Genomic DNA, 23305 nt, shown 5'->3' on the forward strand with positions numbered 1-23305 from the left:
ATGTGTAAGTATTTGTGGGTTAGTTTTGTTGTTTACACAGATGGATAGAAGAGTGTTGGCAGAAAAAGACCACTTGGTCCATCTAGTCTGCCCTTTTAGTAATCAATTTCTTATTATCTTGCAATGGAGCAAACAAAAATGGAGAGCGGACTTGTTGCTGAATGTATAACAATATTAATACATACCTATAAATTTGAACATTTATTGCACTACATCTCCCAGGCATGGTTAAATTCCGTTATTGTGGATTTACCTACCACTTCTGCTTGAAGTTTGTTCCAATCATCTACAATTCTTTATAATTCTTGACTTTGTTTTGTTTAAATTGAGACAAGAGTGACAGCCTGCTCAGCTGATCACTGGCCACGGCGCTGTCCTATCTCAGTCAGTCAGTGATTGGCTGAGCAGTAGAGTGACAGCCCACAGCCAATCACTGGCTGAGCAGACTGTTGCTCATGTCTCGAGAGTGACAGCTGGCTCAGCCAATCACTGGCTGCCGCGCTGTCCAGTCTCAGTCAGTTATTGGCTAAATGGGATTTTTGCAGCTGCAGGAAACATTTGAATTTTTTAACAGCAGTAAAACAGCAGAACACCTGAAATCATTTAGCTGTTTTGGTGTGGCTTGTTTGAGTTTCAGGTTGGACAAATCCGAACTTTACGTTGAAGTTTGGCGTACCTGCCGAACCAAACTTTTGAAAAGAGTAGGGTGGGATTTGCCTTGGTCCCCCACGTGACAGACTCTTAGAACATTGTGTTAAATGCATCATTGTGATCAAGTTAACACGTCAGTACAGTTTCTTTCAGATGTTCGAGGGGTTAAATATACATCTTTAACTTACCCCACTTAGAAACCACTCGGATCTATTGAACAGAATTTACAGAAAAGAACAATCACAGTACAATCCATTTGTTACATATGGAATAGTGACATTGAACACAGGCACACTATGTATGTCTTAATATGACCTTCAGTGTTTTTCGTCATTGATAATAGTTTCTCTCTCAATGAAAAAAAGGATATTGTAGTAATAGGAAATTGCAAACATAATCGACCAATTCATATTAGTGGGGTTTCAACTGCTGGGATCCTCATCATCCCACCTTTTTAACACTGACCATATCCATACGCAGGATGGAAAGCATACCCAATGCACAATATGGTGTAGTAGTGCCTAATTCATATAGCTGTATAACATATAACATACAAATCCATAATATGGCATCAACACATCTGTGTAGGAACTTGCTGTATCTCTAAAGTAGAATAAATTTGGTATAGTATGGAGGTACCATATGGCAGCACACAGAATGTCTTCAGTTCCCCATTTTTATCATAGATGTGAATAAGTCTGTTACACTGTAATTCCCTGTATTTTTAATATCAAAACAAATCAGGAGCCCGGTTTCCTTCCTGGAATATTGTAGGGGTAGCCGTAACAAACTGCTTTGATAACGATGTTGATTAAATACAGATTTAAACTGTTACATTTTAATAGGCTGTTAAAACTCTACAAAAAGGTTGGCTTTAAATAACATAACGTGGTTGAGGTGGATTTTATAGCTAAATTATCCAATTAACTGATCTGAAAAGGAAACCGCGGCATAATCACAAATCAATTATGAATCCCACATTTTATTCTTCAACTCTGCAAAAGAGAAATAAAAAGTAACTATTAAAAATAGAATCACATGCAAATTGATTTGCTTTGGAATCACTAGGTTTCCATATATAAGTCTTAATCAATAATGCATTGACACAAGGGCAATACCCTTAGAAATGGATGTGCACTTTCCTTAAATGAGAAGATGCAACTGTGATATTACATGGCAAGCATGTGTCCGCATTGGAACATACCAGAATTAAAAGAAAAACTGAGCCCTTGGAGACACTGCTTCGAAAAAATCCCCACCGGTTTTAAGACATGTATAAAACACAGCTGGAAACTTTGATTGGTCTTGTACACCCTTGCACTGTCTTTATAAAAAGACTCATGTGGCATTTTGGTCAATATTTCTAGCCAAATCTCTAGCCAAATGAAACAATTTGCACTTTTTTTCTGTTTTTGACCCAGTCTTGGTTTTGGCTAAAACTACAACCAAAATACTAGGAGGGACATTTATGAAACCTGCTAAGGAGAAAGTGCAGATTCTTACACCAGCCATAAATCATGACAGAAATCTACACCAGCTTAGGAGCAGGTGTATATTTCTGCGCTCCTATGCAGCAGGTCCAGGCCGCGCCTAGTTTGCTAAGAGTCGCGTGCCTCTTAGTAAATCCAGTGGGGTCAATGGAGGTGGGGCCTAATTTTCTCCTATGCCAGTCTTAATAAATGTTCCTTTATGTGTGAAACAAACTGACACAGAATTTACATATTACACAATGGAACACTGTTTCCATTTTTTTCAGCTATTTGCTATATCATTCAAATAGTGACTGGCCATATCAAAGGGAAGAGAGTTACAATAGATTATCTAGTTAACTATGTACATGTGTATCAATAGGTAATAGAAGAGCAAAAGTCCTAAGGTTTATTTTACGTACAACTTTTTGTGGCATTTTTTTTTTTTATTCAAGTCTTTCCTTTAGGGTGGTTTCATAAATAACGGAATCGCAACAAGTTTGCAGTGAAATCCGCTGTGATTCCTGTACTGTCAGTTTGAATAGGTTTACATATTTGCAGCAGAATTTTCATCCCGCTGTAAGTATGTAAATGGCGGCCCTGTTAACCCGTCATGTCCAGTAAATACTTTACCAGTCCATGCTCCAGCCTGCTTTTGTGGCTCCTGTCTCCCTGACGTCCCGCTTAGCTAATCAGTGGCTGCGGTGGGACAGCACACTGATTGGCTGGGTGGAACGTCAGGGAGCCGGGAACCAGAGAAGCAGTCTGAAACACAGGCTGATAAAGTATTCACTAAGCTCCGGTGGGTTAAAAGGGACAGCGTTTTCATACTCATAGCGGAATTAAAATTCTGTTGCAAATATTTTTTTTCCAATAACTGATATACAGAGCTGCAGGGACTAAGCACCCTTTGTTATTCTATATTCAGGTGGAGCTGGATCTGCACTAAACCACCTATGACTAAACTGGTCTATTATAAACCAATTCTGCCTTTTCTGTCAGATCGTTATCAAAATTGTCTTTTGCCTCCTATGCCCCATATGAGTATAATATGCTACAATAATTCCCAGCCTAAATGCAGCTGCCAGATTGAGCAATTAAAAGAGAGGGAGAGGAGGGGTGCTTCCTTGTGTAGTAAGAAGGAGCCAGGTGTGTGGTAGAAGGTGACTACAAGGATTCACTCACCTGGAGGAGTTGTGCAAGGTTAGGCACAACTCTATTGAAGGCAATTGTGTACTATGCGGCTATTCCAGGGTATCACCACCAAAGGTGGGGGAGAAGTATGTAGAGCGTATGTAGAGCGTAACCAGATGGTTACAGGACCAAAGAACCCGTATATCTTGAATCAGCGCAGAAGTACTGTGGTATGTACACGGCGGTACAGGCCAATTTGGTATACTCACGGAGGGTCAATTCCAACCAAAGAGGATGTAGTAAAACAAATACTTTTATTTGCAACGAGTTTCGGCCTTAACATATACAATAAAGGCCTTTCTCAAGCCTTTGTATATGTTAAGGCCGAAACGCGTTGCAAATAAAAGTATTTGTTTTACTACATCCTCCGTGGTTGGAATCGACCCTCCGTGAGTATACCAAGTTGGCCTGTACCGCCGTGTACATACCACAGTACTTCTGCGCTGATCCAAGATATACGGGGTTCTTGCTCTGGTCCTGTAACCAGCTGGTTACGCACTCTAGATTGAGTAATTAGAACTGCAGTCAGGCTGCGGCAGTAATATGGATAGAAAAATGCGGCCATGTTACAACTATGTGGAACCGGCCTGTGGTTGCACATTTTTTTCTGCAGCTGTAAACACTAAGGGCATGTTCACACTGAGCAAATAGGGCGCAATTCCACGGCGGAACTCTCCGCCATGGAATCCAGCCTGCTTCAGTGTCAGACCGCATCTCTATGAGATGCGGTCTGACACTGAATCAGGCGGGATTCTGCCTGTGAACATGCCCTTAAACTGGAGGGTTACATGTTGATCAGCTTATCATATAAAACATTGGTTGGGCTCTAGGTGGTTATGATTTATCATGCCGATGTGCAGGCAATATATTCTAAGTTGCTTGTAGCAACCAGATTTCAGCCTTTGCATCTAAGTTTGATTACTTTTTGGCAATAACTAAAAAAAGAGAAAAGGGAGGTCGGCACGTCCTGATATTAAAAAATTCTGAACTTTATTCCAATGTATTAAAATCTCATGGTACAAAAGTCACAAGTAAGGAGACAAAAAGATACACGATCTAACGTGTTTCTGGCTAGCTGGCCCTTAATCATAGATACATAGACTATCTATGATTAAGGGCCAGCTGGCCAGAAACCTGTAAAATCATGCATCTTTTTGTCTCCTTACTTGTGACTTTTGTACCATGAGATTTTAATAAATTGGAATAAAGTTCAGAATTTTTAAATCTTAGGACGTGCCGACCTCCCTTTTCTCTTTTTTGGGTTTGTGCTGCATTGAGGACTGTGATGTCCTCAGGTCATGCACTCGCCAGGTGAGCTGGATAAACAGTTTGCTTTTACTTTTTGGCAACACCAATACCAATCCATGATCAGCCAAAAATCATTCCTAGAAATGCTCATTTGGCCATTAGTTGGCCTTAGCTGATGGCATCTTTTGTGCAAGCTTTAAAATTTATCACTCCCTGTGTAAATAGGACATGTATGTCTGATAGCAATACATTTAAATGGCCGCACAAACTATATAGTTCATGTGGTCTGCCACTCCATTCATTGTTCCTTCTGAAGGCACTGCAAACGAGCGCCAATCTAGCTAATCTGTGCCTGTCTGCGTCCTTGTATGGCCCCATATCAGGCATGTAAAAAGAACTTTTTATAGGAATGTATAGAAATGTAAATCCACTAAAATGAAAGTAAACGTCCAGGAAATCTGACCAGAGCCACAATCTATATATGTTAACTCACCCAAAGAGGTTAAAATGACATAGAAAGTGTTAATAATTTGTATACTAAGTAATAAAGCAGCAGTTTCCTCCCCTTTCATTTATCCTGGTCACCCCCGCTATGTAAATAATGTTTGTATGTCGATGGATTACCAGCTCCTCACACAGCTTGCAAAATTCCAGCAGGAGATTTCAGTTTAAGAAAACAACAGCCAACTCAAAGGTATACAGGAGGTCCATACCACAGGGAATAATAGATTAAATATTACAATATTAAAGTAGCAAGTTCACACTTTTCATTTTTCATAGCTCTGTGTGTTCACAGCATCTGTCTAATATGTGGCTATGATCCTTTGGGTTTCCAACAGGTTACATTTTTTTAGTATCACTGGGTTAAGAAGAATGTTGTTAAGCCAGTGACCAAAACTCCATGTGAAGAGAATAGCCCGAATAGTTTTATTATGTTTAGGGAGGAGGCTGTTTCTTCCTATATACAGTGTATTATGGATAGTTGACGTTATATGGTTAACTAAACAATAAATCTATTATTTCAAGATTCATTCTTACTGTAATTTACTATATTGGTTTATTTATTTGTTTATTTTTATTTTTTATGTTATTTTGGTCTACTTTCACCATCCACACTTAAGAGTGCAATGTACATTGGAGGTATACACCAGGAGGACAGATGCATCTCACATATGCCGACATATTTAGGTTGACTGTACTTCTAATGGTCTTTTTCATACAGCAGTTTCTTTTACCTTATCCCCCTTTCTCCTTTTTTGCTTTCATCCCTCCTCCACTCCCCTTTTTCATACCCCCTCCTCATGTACTCCAGTCTATTGTTTGTGACTTTGGAATTCCTACATTGTCTTGGGTGAAATACATTATAATTGATACTTGATAAATGACAATTGACCATTATATATTTTCTTTGACATTGTATGCTTGGGGAAACTTTTCATATATGTTAGTTATTCTTTTATTTCCCTTCTGTAGCATAATACTGCCTTTGTCTTCCCTAATAATAACAAACTTATTCCACCTAAAAAACAAATGTACACTGTCATATACCAGCTTATTTTCTTACATATACTAGCCATGTAGGGGCCAAAATTAAACTCTTTTGGTTTATGTAGGGTAAATGGGGGCCTATGGATATGTTTGTAAGTAATACCAAGTATCCTTGATTGTTTCTCACACACACAGTTTTTACCACTGTGTCTAGTAAACAATGAAAGATGATCTGGTGCGTATCAGAGCTTCATCTTTGGATGGGGGTGCTGGGAGTCAGAAGCCCACCATCCTAAGAATATTTTACAAAAAAAAAATGCTGGGTGGTTGGTGAAAGCCAATAGTGAAATATGAAACTCACTACAAATAATCTATATTGGCCCAGATTTATCAAGCTGCCTGAAACTTAAACTTTCTGGTTTTCCCCACAACCAAGCACAGCTCAGATTTAAAATATTAATGAGCTCTGTCATTAGTTGACAGAAAAAAAAAAGTTCCAGGTAGTTTGATAAATCTGGGCCTTTAGGATAGCTTCACAAGTACCCGAATTCTAAATCCGCTGCAAATCCATGTAGTGTGAAGTTGAATGGGGTTACATACCGGCAGCAGAATTTTCATTCCATTCCATTCCATTCCTGCCCCTTTAACCCCTTGCAGCCTGCCGCCCGCGGCCCGGAGCCACTATCTGCCAATCAGTGCACAGTGCAAAACTGTTCACCCAGTTTTATTGTGTTTGTTTGTTTTGTCTGTGTTTTATGTGCCACTTACATTAAATGCCCTATTGTACGAAAGGATCATTGGCCGTAATCCCGATATCATCTATTACGGCCGATATATGTCTTGTGTAATAGAAGACAATAATCAGCCGACATGAACGATGTTGGCTGATCGTTGTCTTTGTCTTTCAACATGTTAAAATACAAACAAAGATAGCAATAATCTGCTGCCGTCACCCAGTGGAGTAGGAGCAGCGACATTAGACCACTGATATCTTCTATGGGTTTCCCGGACGATCTAGCGATCACCCGGTCAGCTCCCCGCCCCCACAAGCCCCCTCTCCCGCCGACTCTTACCCACTCGCTGCTGGCGTGTGTAATAGCTCCGTCAGCGAGTGGGGAATGAGGGTCAAGTGAGCACTAACAGTACTTGTTTGCTCCTCTGCATCGCCCTGTGTAATAGGGGCTTTACTTTGCCTTGTCTCCCTGTGTTAGGCTAAGTTCACACAACGTATCTTTTGTATTAATCACAGCCGTTGTTACAAATTGCAACAACTGCCATGATTAATATAAAAGACAAATTGCATAGAAGTCAGAGGGAATCCCAGCTGCAGTGTGTACACATAGCTTTGACCGCACTCTTCATTGTGTGCAATAATGAATTGGGACTTGGGCGCACACGGATGCCCCCGCATCCCAATTCAACAGAAATTAAGTTCATCCGATGATCTTTACTGCAGTGTGAACCCGTCCTTAGCCTGTTCCTTGACTACTCTTGCCTGGACCTATTTGCCTGTTTCTGGATCTACTTCTGATTACAATTTTGCACTTTAGCTGCCCGCCGTTGTGACTCAGACTGTTCATCCCACTTTATTGTGTTTGTTAGTCTGTGTTTTATGTGCCACATTAAGTCAGGGACCATCCCCGTGGTTGTCCGCAGCTGCTTAGGGCTGATAGTGGCAAGTAGACAGGGACAGTGGGCATGGTATAGCACAGGGTACACTGTCCATGTCTTTCCTTTCTCTTCCCTGATTGAGTGTTACTACTATCCAGTCTTTACAATTAGTGGTTATGTAGATTGCATATTATCACTGACTGAAACAGGACAGCCCCGTGGCCAGGGATTGGCTGAGCTGGCTATCACTCCTGAAAGGAGTTTGCCTCGGGGGCACCGGAAAGGTTTTTATGTTTACCAACAGGCCAGAAATACAGTGGTACAATGGTTTAAGAGTAACTTGGATTAAGAGCGTTTTGGTTTAAGAGCTCTCAGTTTTTCAAAATTGTAACTTGGTTTAAGAGCATTGCTTTGATTTAAGAGTTCCCTGTACTGGGTGGGAGTGGGGAAGGGGCATGGCCTGCATAGCGGTGTCTGCATCACAGTACTTTGACCCAGGAAGTCTCCCTCACCTTCCAAATCTTAGAAGATCCACTTCAGGCTGGGGGTTGTATCAGAGGACAGGACTGTGGAGGTAATCTCTTCATAGCTCTAACCCCTTTCTCCGCAGATAGAGAGTGCTGCATGTATCTGCCCACATCTGCCCTGCTTTTTCCTTCATGCGCTCTGCAGTCTCTGTCAGCCCTTGTGTTTCCCATCCTCGCCATTATGGCAATCTGTGGCACCATCCTGTATCTACAAATTGCTGCGGTTTTTCAGGTTTATGACTTAGTATACATTATACTTCATATGTTGATTACTATGCTGTATTGTAACTTATAATATGACATATCCAGCTGTTTCTTAATTTTTGTTTCATTTGTTTTACGTTATTCAGAATAAAAAAAATCATTATTTTTTGGGGTGTAGAACCAATTGTCTGCATTTCAGTGATTTCTTATGGGAAGTTTTGCTTCGGTTTAAGAGTGATTTTGATTACAAGCACAGTCCCGAAACGAATTATGCTCGTAATCCAAAGCACCACTGTATTAAAAAAGAAAAAATGTTGGACAACCCCTTTAAAGTGAATCCTATTTTATTAGTTCAGTGGTGCCACATCAGAGATGACCAATCGCCCTCTGTTAGGTAACAGTTAAAGGGAATCTGTCAGCTCCTTGGCCCTACCTGAGGTGCTAACAGTGTGCTGTAGCTGGCAGTCACCTAGTGAGCTTGGTGACTTTTGATAATTTTCCATGCAGTGGATTATGCACAATCTCACGTCCCCTACTGTACTGAAGAGGCAAAGAGGAGCTTTGAAGAGGCAAAGAGGAGCACACTCTGGCACGCCTCACCACTCCTTCCTCCTCCCTGTTCTTTATGAATAATCAATGCTGCCCGGCCTCCTGCTCACTCAGCTGTCAAACATTGTTTCTGATTGCAGATCAGTTCTCTGTAGGCAGGGCCGTATTTACCACTAGGCACCCGTGGTCCGGTGCCTAGGGCAGCACCTTGCAGGGGGGGCAGCACCAGTTTTTATTTTTTTAGTTTCCCTCCTCCTGTTTAGACTTGCCAGTAAATCTGATGTCTTTTCCAGGGAGGTGGGGGGTATGGTGGTATTGGTCAGGTCTGGTATCGCCAATAGGTGCGTGAAGATGGGGCGTCTTCAGGTTTAGTGCCTAGGGCAGCTGGAGCTGTTAATACAGCCCTGTCTGTAGGCAGTTTATGTCTGAAGAAACATTCAGATATAGTTGAATCTCTCAGCCCAAATGTGTTGGAGTTGTGGTCTAGGGGTAACTCACCTGTCTAGAGACCTGCCAGCAGTTCATTCTCTGGTTCATATATCCTGAAAGAAATGAAATTGAGGTTTTTTTTTTCTCATTGTTGTTTCATTTTTAAGGATATGTTTACACACAGTATTTTTGCTTAGTATTTTGATCAGTATTTTGCAACCCAAACCAGGAGTGGATTGAAAACATCGAAAGGCTATAGAAACACTGTTGAAGTTAAGTGTATGGCCATCATTTAATGGTAAATATCGGCCATTGTTTTAAAATAACAGTAATTTTTGCCATTAAATGGTGACCATCCACTCAATTTCATCAGTGTGTGAACATAGTCTTTCTGTAGTTTTAATCCACTCCTGGTTTTTGATGCAAAATACTGACAAAGTACTGTGTGTAAACATAGCCTTTAAAATGATATGGTAATCCATCAGAGGATTTGAACCAGAGACAAAACTGCTGGCAGGTCACTAGACAGGTAAGTTACCCCTGACAGCTGAGCGAGCAGGAAGCAGGGCAGCATTGATTATTCATGAAAAAGAGGGAGGAGGAAGGAGTGGTGAGGTGTACCAGAGTGTGGCACAAACATTGCCTCTTTGACTCTTTAATTACAGTAGGAGACCTGAGATTGTGCATAACCCACTGCACAGCAAAATACCAAAAGTCACCATGCTCACTAGGGGACTGCCAGCTACAGCACACTGTCAGCACCTCAGGTAGGGCCTGGGTGCTGACAGATTCCCTTTAACACCTTCCCTCCTGGGCATATTTTCGTTTTTGAGTTATTGTTTTTTCCTCCTCGGGTTTAAAAGGCCATAGCACTTGCATTTTTTCACCTACAGACCCACATGAGCCCTTATTTTTTGTGCAACTAATTGTACTTTGCAAAGGCAGACTTAATTTTTGATCAAATATATTGCAAAACCAGAAAAAAATTGGCGTGGTTTTGTGTTTAGGCCATGCTTCATATGGTAAAACTGACTCGTTATACATGCTCCTCAAGTTGTTACGATTACAACAATATGTAACATGTATAACTTTTATATTATTTGATGGCTTGTAAAAAATCAAAACCTTTCAAAAAAACTAAATGTTCTTTAAAATTGCTCAATTCCCATGCTTACAGCGCTGTTATCCTTTGGTCTATGGGGCTGTGTTAGGTGTCAGTTTTTGCGCCATGATGTTTACTTTCTATCGGTACCTTACTTGCATATATGCAACTTTTTGATCACTTTTTCTTACAATTTTTCTGAATTTGATGTGGTCAAAAATGCGCAATTTTGCACTTTGGGATTTTTTGTGCTTACGCCGTTTACCGTGCGAGATCAGGAATGTGATAATTTAATTTAGGGTGATTACGAACACGGCGATGTCAAATATGTTTGTTTATTTATTTTTATAAAATAGGAAAAAGGGGGTGATTTAAACTTTTATTAGGGGAGGGGGTTTTTATTATTAAAGACACTTTTTTTCTCACTAACAGTAATAAGAAGCTCCCTGGGGGACTTCTATATACACAGCACTGATCTCCCATTGAGATCAATGCTGTGTGTATAATAGAGCACCAATCCATCAGATCGGTGCTCTATTATAATGGTCTGCTGCAGACCATCTAAATAAATTGCCGAGCCGGGATCAGCGTCATTCCGACGCTGAGCCCCGGCCGGCTCAGTACACCGGATCTCCCCCCTAGACACCAGGGAGAGGGGGACACAAGACAGTTAGAGGCAGCTGTCATGTATGACAGCTGCATTTAACTGTCCTAAATAGCGGGCGCTGCCGATCAGCGACACCCGCTAATAGCTGCGGTAAGCAGCCGGGATCGCGGTGGTTCAGAGCAGGGCTACGTCGCGGCCCCTCTCTGAACCTTCCCGACTCCCCCCCCCCCCCCACAGGACGTGTCGGTACGTCCTGTGGAGGGAAGGGGTTAAAGGGGTTTTACAGGAAGCACTTTTTATTATCATTTTGCTAAGGCAGGTGATAAGTTTAAGAAAAAAAAACTCTACTTACCCATCTCACTCCCCCACCATGGTGACCATGACCACTAAGCGGCACTTAATTTGCACTACATATGTCATTCTTTAATTTCATGAATAGATCTTATTTCTCACATACAAGTTGTTTCATATGGATATGTGAATATTCAGAAACACATATGTAGCACTACAGTATATCCATATATCTAAATGACATCTTCATCCCCTACCATCACAGCATTTATTTACTTATAGGCAGGTGTATTAATGCTCTATCATGTAATTTTTTTACTATAATTATTTAAGCATTATTGGCACTAGGAAATCTTCAGCTAGTAATCTAAAAAATGTATCTGTCAAGCCAACCGACTAACATCTCCTTCTCTGGGAGGCGCTATGTCAGACCCTTCCAGGGGCTGCAAGTCTCTGGGGTCGGTGTTAAAGTCTTTTGATGCATCTGGTAATTCCAACCTTCACCATTAAAGCTGAGTTTTCTAACTGTCCCTTGGTGACTGTTTGTGAAGGGCTGAGACAAGTAATACTATCCACAGGCATCGCTAAGGTCAAACCATGGCAGAAAGCAGTTTGATGTTATCCTAGAGATTGATGTTTGTATCACCTTTATTTTGATGTCTTAGCTAGTGTTATAAAATGTGCTTCAGTCGCTGATAACATGAGAACAGCCACTGTCTTACAGGGCAGTTTATATGTCTTCTGTCCTATCACCTCAGTATAAATCACAATTCAGTTCTATTGTAGTCTAAAAAAAATTAAGTATGAGACTGGGAAAAAAATGTTAATATTGTCCTTTCTGCATTAGAATAAGAACCATACATTACATTCTACAATTCCACAATTACAGGGTTGTTTGTTTGTTTTTTGCTTTTTTTTTTTTATTTTATTTATTTAGCTATTGTGGCTTATTATATAACTATCATCATCATTTCACTGTGATGTCTAAAGCTGGGCATATATATGATAGCTCATAGCTAAAGGACTTTCTCAAATATGTGGTTCAGGGAAGAAACAGAGTGCTGCACATCACACCTATGGCTGATACTAGTGCCGCTTGGCTAAATAAAAAACACATCAGAATTTTGTGTATGAATTGATCAAGCCATACTGCCCCATGTACCTCGTGCCGGTATCTGATACACATGGGTCCCTACACTAAGTCCACACCGTGCCAGTCAGTGGCCACCAACCCCGCAGGCGTGCACAGCCAGGGAACGGGGGCCATGGGACGGCCCTGCGACCCCCATGCCACAGGACCAGACCCAAAAACACCACACCAGAACCCGGCCAGCACCGCCGGCGGAGAAGGTTGCCCCCAAGCAGCACAAGTCTGGATAAGGTATTGCGCTCACCATAGCTGCAGCAAACAGAATGGGAAAAAAACAGGAGGGATTAAAACCATGTGCACTCAGGTGTCTCCTGCTAATTGCGGTCATGTGGGTCTCACCAGGAGGAGTGCAATACACGGAGAAAAGAGAGAAACAAAATGTGGTTCAGGGAAGAAACAGAGTGCTGCACATCACACCTATGGCTGATACTAGTGCCGCTTGGCTAAATAAAAAACACATCAGAATTTTGTGTATGAATTGATCAAGCCATACTGCCCCATGTACCTCGTGCCGGTATCTGATACACATGGGTCCCTACACTAAGTCCACACCGTGCCAGTCAGTGGCCACCAACCCCGCAGGCGTGCACAGCCAGGGAACGGGGGCCATGGGACGGCCCTGCGACCCCCATGCCACAGGACCAGACCCAAAAACACCACACCAGAACCCGGCCAGCACCGCCGGCGGAGAAGGTTGCCCCCCAAGCAGCACAAGTCTGGATAAGGTATTGCGCTCACCATAGCTGCAGCAAACAGAATGGGAAAAAAACAGGAGGGATTAAAACCATGTGCACTCAGGTGTCTCCTGCTAATTGCGGTCATGTGGGTCTCACCAGGAGGAGTGCAATACACGGAGAAAAGAGAGAAACAAAATGTGGTTCAGGGAAGAAACAGAGTGCTGCACATCACACCTATGGCTGATACTAGTGCCGCTTGGCTAAATAAAAAACACATCAGAATTTTGTGTATGAATTGATCAAGCCATACTGCCCCATGTACCTCGTGCCGGTATCTGATACACATGGGTCCCTACACTAAGTCCACACCGTGCCAGTCAGTGGCCACCAACCCCGCAGGCGTGCACAGCCAGGGAACGGGGGCCATGGGACGGCCCTGCGACCCCCATGCCACAGGACCAGACCCAAAAACACCACACCAGAACCCGGCCAGCACCGCCGGCGGAGAAGGTTGCCCCCAAGCAGCACAAGTCTGGATAAGGTATTGCGCTCACCATAGCTGCAGCAAACAGAATGGGAAAAAAACAGGAGGGATTAAAACCATGTGCACTCAGGTGTCTCCTGCTAATTGCGGTCATGTGGGTCTCACCAGGAGGAGTGCAATACACGGAGAAAAGAGAGAAACAAAATGTGGTTCAGGGAAGAAACAGAGTGCTGCACATCACACCTATGGCTGATACTAGTGCCGCTTGGCTAAATAAAAAACACATCAGAATTTTGTGTATGAATTGATCAAGCCATACTGCCCCATGTACCTCGTGCCGGTATCTGATACACATGGGTCCCTACACTAAGTCCACACCGTGCCAGTCAGTGGCCACCAACCCCGCAGGCGTGCACAGCCAGGGAACGGGGGCCATGGGACGGCCCTGCGACCCCCATGCCACAGGACCAGACCCAAAAACACCACACCAGAACCCGGCCAGCACCGCCGGCGGAGAAGGTTGCCCCCAAGCAGCACAAGTCTGGATAAGGTATTGCGCTCACCATAGCTGCAGCAAACAGAATGGGAAAAAAACAGGAGGGATTAAAACCATGTGCACTCAGGTGTCTCCTGCTAATTGCGGTCATGTGGGTCTCACCAGGAGGAGTGCAATACACGGAGAAAAGAGAGAAACAAAATGTGGTTCAGGGAAGAAACAGAGTGCTGCACATCACACCTATGGCTGATACTAGTGCCGCTTGGCTAAATAAAAAACACATCAGAATTTTGTGTATGAATTGATCAAGCCATACTGCCCCATGTACCTCGTGCCGGTATCTGATACACATGGGTCCCTACACTAAGTCCACACCGTGCCAGTCAGTGGCCACCAACCCCGCAGGCGTGCACAGCCAGGGAACGGGGGCCATGGGACGGCCCTGCGACCCCCATGCCACAGGACCAGACCCAAAAACACCACACCAGAACCCGGCCAGCACCGCCGGCGGAGAAGGTTGCCCCCAAGCAGCACAAGTCTGGATAAGGTATTGCGCTCACCATAGCTGCAGCAAACAGAATGGGAAAAAAACAGGAGGGATTAAAACCATGTGCACTCAGGTGTCTCCTGCTAATTGCGGTCATGTGGGTCTCACCAGGAGGAGTGCAATACACGGAGAAAAGAGAGAAACAAAATGTGGTTCAGGGAAGAAACAGAGTGCTGCACATCACACCTATGGCTGATACTAGTGCCGCTTGGCTAAATAAAAAACACATCAGAATTTTGTGTATGAATTGATCAAGCCATACTGCCCCATGTACCTCGTGCCGGTATCTGATACACATGGGTCCCTACACTAAGTCCACACCGTGCCAGTCAGTGGCCACCAACCCCGCAGGCGTGCACAGCCAGGGAACGGGGGCCATGGGACGGCCCTGCGACCCCCATGCCACAGGACCAGACCCAAAAACACCACACCAGAACCCGGCCAGCACCGCCGGCGGAGAAGGTTGCCCCCAAGCAGCACAAGTCTGGATAAGGTATTGCGCTCACCATAGCTGCAGCAAACAGAATGGGAAAAAAACAGGAGGGATTAAAACCATGTGCACTCAGGTGTCTCCTGCTAATTGCGGTCATGTGGGTCTCACCAGGAGGAGTGCAATACACGGAGAAAAGAGAGAAACAAAATGTGGTTCAGGGAAGAAACAGAGTGCTGCACATCACACCTATGGCTGATACTAGTGCCGCTTGGCTAAATAAAAAACACATCAGAATTTTGTGTATGAATTGATCAAGCCATACTGCCCCATGTACCTCGTGCCGGTATCTGATACACATGGGTCCCTACACTAAGTCCACACCGTGCCAGTCAGTGGCCACCAACCCCGCAGGCGTGCACAGCCAGGGAACGGGGGCCATGGGACGGCCCTGCGACCCCCATGCCACAGGACCAGACCCAAAAACACCACACCAGAACCCGGCCAGCACCGCCGGCGGAGAAGGTTGCCCCCAAGCAGCACAAGTCTGGATAAGGTATTGCGCTCACCATAGCTGCAGCAAACAGAATGGGAAAAAAACAGGAGGGATTAAAACCATGTGCACTCAGGTGTCTCCTGCTAATTGCGGTCATGTGGGTCTCACCAGGAGGAGTGCAATACACGGAGAAAAGAGAGAAACAAAATGTGGTTCAGGGAAGAAACAGAGTGCTGCACATCACACCTATGGCTGATACTAGTGCCGCTTGGCTAAATAAAAAACACATCAGAATTTTGTGTATGAATTGATCAAGCCATACTGCCCCATGTACCTCGTGCCGGTATCTGATACACATGGGTCCCTACACTAAGTCCACACCGTGCCAGTCAGTGGCCACCAACCCCGCAGGCGTGCACAGCCAGGGAACGGGGGCCATGGGACGGCCCTGCGACCCCCATGCCACAGGACCAGACCCAAAAACACCACACCAGAACCCGGCCAGCACCGCCGGCGGAGAAGGTTGCCCCCAAGCAGCACAAGTCTGGATAAGGTATTGCGCTCACCATAGCTGCAGCAAACAGAATGGGAAAAAAACAGGAGGGATTAAAACCATGTGCACTCAGGTGTCTCCTGCTAATTGCGGTCATGTGGGTCTCACCAGGAGGAGTGCAATACACGGAGAAAAGAGAGAAACAAAATGTGGTTCAGGGAAGAAACAGAGTGCTGCACATCACACCTATGGCTGATACTAGTGCCGCTTGGCTAAATAAAAAACACATCAGAATTTTGTGTATGAATTGATCAAGCCATACTGCCCCATGTACCTCGTGCCGGTATCTGATACACATGGGTCCCTACACTAAGTCCACACCGTGCCAGTCAGTGGCCACCAACCCCGCAGGCGTGCACAGCCAGGGAACGGGGGCCATGGGACGGCCCTGCGACCCCCATGCCACAGGACCAGACCCAAAAACACCACACCAGAACCCGGCCAGCACCGCCGGCGGAGAAGGTTGCCCCCAAGCAGCACAAGTCTGGATAAGGTATTGCGCTCACCATAGCTGCAGCAAACAGAATGGGAAAAAAACAGGAGGGATTAAAACCATGTGCACTCAGGTGTCTCCTGCTAATTGCGGTCATGTGGGTCTCACCAGGAGGAGTGCAATACACGGAGAAAAGAGAGAAACAAAATGTGGTTCAGGGAAGAAACAGAGTGCTGCACATCACACCTATGGCTGATACTAGTGCCGCTTGGCTAAATAAAAAACACATCAGAATTTTGTGTATGAATTGATCAAGCCATACTGCCCCATGTACCTCGTGCCGGTATCTGATACACATGGGTCCCTACACTAAGTCCACACCGTGCCAGTCAGTGGCCACCAACCCCGCAGGCGTGCACAGCCAGGGAACGGGGGCCATGGGACGGCCCTGCGACCCCCATGCCACAGGACCAGACCCAAAAACACCACACCAGAACCCGGCCAGCACCGCCGGCGGAGAAGGTTGCCCCCAAGCAGCACAAGTCTGGATAAGGTATTGCGCTCACCATAGCTGCAGCAAACAGAATGGGAAAAAAACAAATATACTGACTCCACCATAAATGTACACAGTCCAATTAGCCAGTGTAACCAAGACATGTTTGGTTGGGAGTATGTTTCTTGTCATTGAGGTTAAAGTTAAAAAATGGTTAAAAAAAGTAGATGTGTACATTAATTATATGAATTGCATTACTGCTGTATTTACTGTATATTACTAAGGTTCTTAGAACACATTCTGATCAGGGGCAGAACTACTGCCATAGCAGCCATGGCATCTGCTACAGGGCCTGCCACATCAGAAGGCCCTGTGCCCTCCTTAGCTTAACGTTTGTCCTGAATCTGGCTGACCAGGGATGGTTTGTACTTTAGCCGGGCCCGCACCCCACCACACTAGGGCTCCTGGCACTTAAGACTCTTCTCAGCTCATGTATAACTTGCTGTGTGCGGGAGAGAGGACCGTGTCACATGCTACGATTATCTCCCTTATTGGCTGTGTACTGAAAGGTGTTTCCTTCTACTGTATGCTGTCCCATCTTGCTGTCCTTCTGCTGTATAATTCCACATAAAGTCAACTTCCAAAGATGTTCTGCAGCTGCTATTAATGCAGGATTCATTATTAATGACAACGGTCCCCACAACACATTGAAGACATCATAAATATTGTCCCTTCATGGGGTGATTGGCAGTTTTGCTTTTAAATATGTTCTGCAGCAGCTGCTTTTAAAGCTAGACTTTAATCTTTAATTAGATATTTGTATAATATAGTATAGAATGTATTTACATGTAAATCCCAAGTGTGCATGAAATGACCAGTGCGCAATGCAAACGATTAAGCATGTAAAAAAATAAACAGAAAGATGGCTGACCTCTCTCAGCTCTCTGTCAGTTTCTGCGGCCGGAATTCAGTGAATTCCGGACGCAGAAAGACCTGTCAGTTCACACAGTGAAGCAAGCGGCTCCGGCTGCTTGCTTCACTGTGGGCTATGGGAAGCTCTGATGCGGGCGCGATCAGAGCTCCGCGACCGGAAAGATCACCTGGCCGATACTTAAGTACCGGCCGGGATGATCCAGGCTGAGACCGGCCGTTCTGTGGCCCGGGGTCACGGAACGGCCGGATGTTCACGTAATGTACATGTAATGAACATAGCCTAAAGATAATGGTTACCTAATGCTTATTAGCCATTACACCACCTTTAACACTTATCTGTATACATGTGATTGTTGAGAGGATGAAGATGCAGATCATGTCTGCCGAGAAAGCTTCTCTTCTACAACAGTTGGAAGCCTATCTGGGTGTGTTGTTTAGCACTTTTCTGACAGTGGTCACTTGGTGGTTAGTAAATTAAGCAGACATAAGGAGACATGTATCAGAAGGCGAAAATGCCTTTTTTTGACGCAGATAGGGCAGATTGGCGTAAAAATATTTGCAAAGTGTATTTTTGCAAATATTTTATTTGCATCGGCCCCATCTGCGCCACCTTTGCCAGTGGAGAGGAGAGGGGGATGCGGCAGCACGCAGAGGGGGCGCGGCCTCTGCGTGCGCCGCATTTATAATTTTTCCGGGGGGGAAATGACACTTAAACCTACGCCAGCTCTGAGCTGGCGTAGGTTTCAAATTTTGTGCTAGTTGAAATCTCATCTAGACATTTTAAAATCTGCAGCTTGTCAATTTATGTTGTTGATTTGTTAGTTTTTCACATTGAAGTCAATTGGGAATTTCAAAACATCTAATCTGAAGAAAGTCCACACCAAAATTGTGTAAATTTTCATGCTAATTTGCTGAGGAATTTTATTCCGCAAGTAATCAAACTAGTGGGCAACTACCTGAATGCCACAAATACATGCATCAATTCACTACTTATTGTAGAAAAAACATAATGAAAGATCTAACATTCTGTAACATACCAGTCTTTTTCAGACCACATTGATGTATGTCTTATGCAGTGACATATGTAAATCTTCTTGTTGAAATGTAATTAGATTTTTTGCTAAATTTTGTAGATAGAATGAACACAGAAAAAAATAAACTGACTGTCTTGTTATTTGTCGCAAAATTATGATGCACATTTACCAAAGCTTCACCCCTGGCAAATGCCACAGATTCTTACCTTTTGTGTGGAGGATGCCAGACGTAACCCACTTGATAGATGAGCAGTGGGGCACAGCAAGGTGGGAGAAGGATTGGCCTCCTCTCTCACAGGCCGCTATGGAGAACCAAGCAAGCACCAACCTGTCAGATCACTGCTCCTTGTTTTCCGCTCAATGTCACATGCACTGACAAAGAGCGGGGAAGAGCAGGGGGGGCAGGAGGAGCTCCCCGGATGATCGAGATAGGAGATAACAGCGGTCTGCTGCCATCGCTCCTATTACATGGGGAGGTGGCCAGCAGATCATCACTACCATTCTATATTTTCCAACATATATAGAAAAGGATCAGCCGACATCCTTCACGTTGGCTGATCGTTGCCCTTTAATAGGAGCCCTTACACCAACTGATTAACGGCAATAATTGGCCAAATATCTGATAATCGCTTGGTGTAATAGGGCCTTAAGTTATTATGGTTTATACAGGCATAAAACCATGCAGAAACAGGTATAGATTTCTGTGCAGGTCCTGCGACAGGCGCAGGTCCTGCCAGCTTTACTAAGAGGCATGCAGCTCTTAGTAAATCCAGTAAATCATTTGCAGTGCCTTCAGAAGACACAACTAATCGGGCTGGACAGCACGAATGATCACTGAATCGTTAGTGTGGCCAATTAAATATATTGCTGTCTACACAGGGAGATGTGCAGCGGATAGCACTATATTTTAGCGCTGCACAAAGGATGCAATCGACCAAGGAATAGGCATTTTTCCGCTTCTTGGCTGATTGCTGACACTTGGACCCATAAAAACTACATGGACCTATAAAAACTTTTCACATCTCTCTAGAAGAAGTGACAAGGACCCTTTAATTTTAAAGGAACTCTCAGTCTGAAAGTCTGCTTTTAGTGTTCTTGAGAACCTTTTGTTATGCATCTCCCCCTTAGGCTGTATACCAGACATAACATGTTGACTAAAGATAACTCAATTCTCTGTACGAACAGGTGATATAAAAGTGGCACCCGACCTCACTACTAATTCAAATGGGTTTGAGATCATTACTTTTCGTAGTGTATAAGACCACTTTTACTTTACCACGATCAAACGCTGTAGGTTCTGTTTTGACAAGGGAATAATAAGATTTTTTATGTAGGTTCTGTCTCATTAGAGGTTCACCATTAAATTGACCCTTGTTTATTATCATTTCAGTTTTCTTTAATTTTCCAAGACTATTATCTCATGTTAAAATGTTTGGGTTTTTTTTGTGTGTGTATGATTTTTTGTTTGTTTTTTATTTTTTTGTAATAATCTTGAAAATAATTGGAGTTCATAGTGTAGTTATAGTATAGGTTATAATTAAGAATCATACAACAAAAGGAATATAAATCAAGCCAATATTTAACAGCCAGGAGGTTTCCATTAGTAGAACATATATAATATGTAATATTTATTTTGTTAAGCGATGTCACTTTAGGGTTAGTAGGTTAGTTAACATAATTCATATGCAGAACTGGTTTACATATATAATCTATAAATGCTCCTTTTACTGGCTAAGAGTTTTCTTTCGCCTTTCCACTAAATATAAACATTTTTTAAACACAAAAATAAAAAAACTAAAACATTTTTGCCGTAGGCTTTCATAATGAAATTTATGATGGAATTTACAATAAACCTCCAAGGATTTATGGTGCATCCATGTTATATGAGTGCATGACTTTCAGCTGTAAAAAGATTTCATTTTAGTCACTGTTTTCCATACATTTTTCTGTTCCTCTGTCCTTCACACAATAAAATAGAGTATAATGAACAAAAGAATCTTTTGTTTATTTATCTTTTTTTTGCTCATAAAAAGGAATAAAGAAGAAGAAGACGCGCTCTGTTGCTAGGTTTCTGAAAATATTGTCTTCAATTAAATAAGACATCATTGAATCCTAAAGAACAATTCTTAGGATGAAATCATCTTGCTGTCAACTGAGTTGTTTCAGCTTCTTTTATAGAAAAAAAAATTGAAATAACTTAATCTTTATGCTAAATATGTTTAATAAAGAATATATTTCACTTTGTGTCCAAACACTTTGAATGGCTGGACCTGAAGGTAAGGTCAGGGGTCACACTGTTTACCATGATAACTGAGTTGAAAGATGTTTTCTGGATGCATGTTTGGAAGAGAGGTAGACGTGCAGCGCCCCTGTACTAACGATAATTGTTAGCAGTACAGTACCAACTGGAAAAGACAATAGTGATCATCATTACTTGTATGCTAGGTCCCTTGCACATCACATTCTGGAGAGTTGCTCTCCTGTATGTCTTTTAAGATCAAAAGCAAGATCAGAGAAGAAAGGAAATGTTTCTCTTCTCCTGTGTCAAGATCTAAGCAGATAAAAAAAAAAAGCAAAAAAAAGTGGGTACAGAGTATTGCTAGAAATCCTCCTTTGGCCGATAATTGGCCTATGTAAAGGTATCAGTGATCAGCTGAGGAGTGGAAAATTTTCCGGTTAACGTCTGACCATATGTTTTTGTGCAGGCAGTACAATCTATCTTCCTATTTGAACGTGGAATATGCGGCCAATACTAATATATTTAAATGGCCACACGAACAATACAGTTTAATAATCATGCAACACAGCTATGTAATTGCAGTACCATGACAATTTAGGCCATGTTCATATGGCGTAAGACACCGGCCGTTCCCTGACCCGGCTGGGTCACTGTACGGCCGGTGTCAGAAAAGATCAGATGATTTCTATTTTTGATTAAATTAGTGTGTGCCCGCATCCCAATTTACCGCTGCTCACAATGGAGCGTGCAGCCGGCGGAGACGCACGCTCCATTGTGTGCATTGACATGCCTCCTGCGGCTGTTATTCAATGAATAGTGGCCGCAGAAAACTGACATGTGAGTTTTTTGCGGCGCTGCTAGGGATCCCGGCAGGGGTGTATACTATGTGTATACACTCCAGCCATGATTCCCTCAGCTGCAGCACAATGTAAATTCCATAGTAATCACAGCCGTTGTTGCCGATTTTCAACAATGGCTGTGATTACTACGGCACTTAAGCTGTGTAAATATAGCCTCAACCTGTTTTGAATAATGATACATGATCAGGGAGTTCTGATAATCTGCTCTGTTGCCCACCGTCAGTATGCACGAACTGCGCACAGAACATGGGATTAAGGTCTAATTATCAGATACTACCAGACCAGTCCAATTATCACCCAAAGTCATAGGAACGTCTGCGATTCTGGCTCTTGTTATTGTATAGTGGGCCTGTCTAAAATAGCCTTTAAGCCCACTTTTTTTCCTTTTTTTTTTCTTCTTGTCTGTATATTATTAGAGTTCCACCAAAGTGAAGTGTTTAGAGCTTTATATCAGAGCACAGAATTGTTTAATTGATTTTAAAAAAATTGATTATTAGATTGCTACCATATCAGCTACCCCTGCCCTATAAGAACCCAACAGCAGGTCCCCCTCTAAACACTATTGTTAGCCATTTTATTTTGGTGGAGTTTTGGACTTTTATGCACATTGGACATTGCTGACTGGTAGAGCTTAAGGTGACAAGTAAAGCTTGTTATTGTGTGGTTGCTACATACCTCCTCTAGTGTATAGTTTAAACTTCAATATGTCGTCCACCTGAGATTCTGGCACAGAATTCATAATGAGGTCTCCATTATCATTTCAATGTATCATGAATTCATCCTGTTTACAAGTAGGGCTTGAATAGATTTTACGATAGGTGTGGTCAGACTTCATTGAGTCAGTTTTGTGTTTGGCTACAGTAATTCAATTAACTGTAGTCATCATGGCTCTCTTTTTCATTTAATTATGCAAACCTATATTCACTAGAGAAACATGAATACTTCATTTAAAAATAATCCATAGCCCTAGCTAGTAGGATAGTAGTCATAAGTGAAGACTAGCAACTAGCAACCTAAGGCCCATGTACACACATATAAGTAATATTGGACAAACCACCCAATCTCAGCACGATTTGCCAACTGCCTAAAGTTTATGACCTCCTTACTCTT

The 23305-nt window shown here is 43.1% G+C and overlaps 1 protein-coding gene and 1 long non-coding RNA gene across 3 annotated transcripts in view; one reads left to right on the forward strand and one right to left on the reverse strand.

Annotated features, from left to right (window-relative positions):
- Nucleotides 1–23305, forward strand: part of SALL1 (spalt like transcription factor 1) — an 86909-nt gene that overhangs the window by 7459 nt on the left and 56145 nt on the right. The gene's annotated exons all lie outside the window — the stretch shown is intronic.
- The window catches only part of LOC138788238 (uncharacterized), a 67603-nt gene that overhangs the window by 3519 nt on the left and 40779 nt on the right, over nt 1–23305 (reverse strand). The window lies entirely within an intron of this gene.

The sequence above is a fragment of the Dendropsophus ebraccatus genome, chromosome 4 (assembly GCF_027789765.1).
Source record: "Dendropsophus ebraccatus isolate aDenEbr1 chromosome 4, aDenEbr1.pat, whole genome shotgun sequence".
Lineage (NCBI taxonomy): Eukaryota > Metazoa > Chordata > Amphibia > Anura > Hylidae > Dendropsophus > Dendropsophus ebraccatus.